Below are 2,851 nucleotides of genomic sequence, written 5' to 3' on the forward strand. Positions count from 1 at the left end.
AAATACTTTCTCCTGTACATGCTCCAGGATTCTGCAGAATAGCAAACTCCTGATTCAAGGCCTAACAGTGTATCATTACAGTTAATAACTCCTGATGAGTCTTTTTTCCTAAAAAAAGTCCTGTTACTGTTGAAGATTTACACTTCTGTCATCTAAAAACAGGTGGTAGAAACGAAATTCTACATATTAAGTTACATACTGCTGTCTAAAAACTATCTCGCTTTAAATCTGATACTTTAAAATTTCAAGAGGTGTAAAAATGGGAATTCAATAGTGCCTACATTTAACCTCTCACACAACTTAATGCAGGACATCCCCTTATTTTGGCAATTTATTACTGTTAACTTGATTTGAACTCTCGTCTAACAATGCTTAATTTGAGATTATTTGTCAGATACAGATTCAGTGAAAAGAAGGGTACGTAACTCCACCAGCTCTGCCAAAAAGAAAACAAGGAAACCAAGAATTCATTGAACTTTTCCTATGGCTTTATCATCTTTGAACATGCCTTTCACATCTTGATCATCTACCAGCACTATAGATACTCTATGGTAGTTCTGCTCCTGACACAGTTAAAAGAAGTGTCTTGCCATTAGCATGTCAGTGCATTATAGCTAGTTACCTTCTACAGACAGAGGAAAAAAAAAACCCACACTCAGTGTAGCTGTACGATGTGCATAAAGTCGCTGGAAAAAACAGAAGTGTTTTTTGGAAGATAAAACAAGTTTATGTAATTAACATAGTCAAATATACGGACACAGTCAAATTTCTTTTCCAGGAAGTGGCATGTGAAGTAGCTAACAAACTTTTTGGTGCTTTGGTTCAGTTACTTGGACTAGAAGAGGTGCTTCGCAAGCTAAAATAAATCTCTTAAATTATACCTCTCTTGCCTAAAAAAAAAAACCAAACCCAACCAACCAAACTCAAAACAAACCATAACCCCAAATTCTTCAAACCTCATCTGTATTTTGTAAACATCATCCTTCTAATTAGTTGGTCTTTATTTGTGGTTGCATATTTTATGCAATATTTTTGCATAATTTTGCAATATTTTATATATTATGATCTCACATAGCACAGAGACCAAAATAAAAAAAATCACCTTAGAGCTTCTTAATAACCAATCATTACAGTGCGGTATCATCTTTCCTTAATTACTGTTGCTGGTAATCCCAGTTTAAGTCTGACTCAAAAAAGTCATGACCTAAGCATAAAGACTAATCTACCAATACACATTTCATGAAATTTTACTTTGTTGTATCAGGAAAATATACAACAGGCAAGATTCTTAGGAAGTCAGGGTGATCAACTTTTGGAAAACAAGGGAACCAGAACGTCACTCTATCCACCCACAAAAATGGGTTAGGAAGAAAAGGGGAATGTATATAATTGACATAGACAGGCTAAGATACCTGACCTACAGATGAAAGGGAGACTGTACCGGTGTGCTGTGGTTTGGCCCCAGCTCAGCCAAACCTGTCTTCTCTTCCCTTCATTTTAGTCCTTTTTTCCTTCACAAACCTAGCATCTATAGATCTGCTCTGTTGGGTTAAACTAGCATTACTGAAGCAAATGTTTATAAATACACTGCAGCAGTTTTGGTTTGTGGTAAGTCAGGAAACACAAATAATTTAGTCTGCTAAGGACAGAAGAACAAGCATAGCTGACCTACACTTGAACACTATCTTACCCAGACAAAACAAAACTAAAATCCAAAGCTTTCTGATACTGGCACTTTTTTTTTTTTACACTGAGTTTTATTTTTCCACATACTTTCAGACTGATAACACTCAATATTTGTCAGCTGAGGAACACACAGCCAACCCTAACACAGGACTTGTTTTTAAATAAGGGAAAAGAGAAAGAAGCAACATTAAAGTCTTAAATTAAATGACAGTCAGTGTACTTAACATGTATAAAATTAAAAACGAGGTAAGTTCTTTTACTTCCAATAAAGTTACTTGAAATATCTTACTCTTTTTTTTAACTATCCTCCTTGTGCTCAAATAAATGATGGGAAAATGCTGCTGCCAAACACAGCACAGGTAATCTTAAAAGTAACTGAACTGTTCTGAATGAAATGTGCATCAATCCTGTATGATAATAGGAAACTTTTGACTCTATAGTTCTGTACAATAACCAGCCAACCAGTCATGCAGCTTCTACATACCCCAAGTTAAAACATTCTGCAAGCATCTGCACTTAAAAGGCGAATAAGTTTATGTTCTTCAAAGTAGAATTTGAGTGCAATCAACCCAGGAAAGTGAGAGACAACCAATATAAGAAATAGCAAGCACAAGCGTGACTTTTTTCTGCAGCAAGCCCCAAAGACAGTAACAGCAGCTCATTTGCTAAGCAACACATATTAAGCTGTCCTTTCTAGTGGCTCCCCCAATTAGTACAGAGTTCAGCTCAAGGTCTCTGTCCTCATTTCCATGGTCATCAGATGGGACTGGACCTAGATAACATTGGAAGGGATTTCCTTTCCACCAGTTATGCTGTTCTGAAATAAGTATATTCCAAATGAAGAAGAAAGCCAGCCAATAAAAGAACATTTCCCAAAAGGTGATGCGCAGGTATAAATTTTTTTAAATACCAAGTAATTAATTAATGAAGAAATTTTGCAAAACAATAATGTGCAACTCCGACATTAAAAATTTCTTCAATCTCTACTACATAAAATACAGCCATTCAAATAAAACTCCCTTCAGTCAAGTGCTGTAATTTCACTCCAGTATGTGACCCTGGAGATCCAAATACACAACAAAAGAAACAGAGTAAACTGGGGAATTTATCCACCATCCAGATACCTCACACCTGAGTTCCCATTTCAATTTATTGAGCAAGATCT

General features: G+C 35.8%; 1 protein-coding gene across 1 annotated transcript in view; it reads right to left on the reverse strand.

Moving 5' to 3' along the window:
• PAIP1 (poly(A) binding protein interacting protein 1) overlaps positions 1-2,851 on the reverse strand; it is a gene marked incomplete at its 5' end in the record, with an annotated part of 21,303 nt that overhangs the window by 11,183 nt on the left and 7,269 nt on the right. The gene's annotated exons all lie outside the window — the stretch shown is intronic.

Source organism: Buceros rhinoceros, unplaced genomic scaffold, assembly GCF_000710305.1.
Source record: "Buceros rhinoceros silvestris isolate BGI_N320 unplaced genomic scaffold, ASM71030v1 scaffold25489, whole genome shotgun sequence".
Classification (NCBI taxonomy): domain Eukaryota; kingdom Metazoa; phylum Chordata; class Aves; order Bucerotiformes; family Bucerotidae; genus Buceros; species Buceros rhinoceros.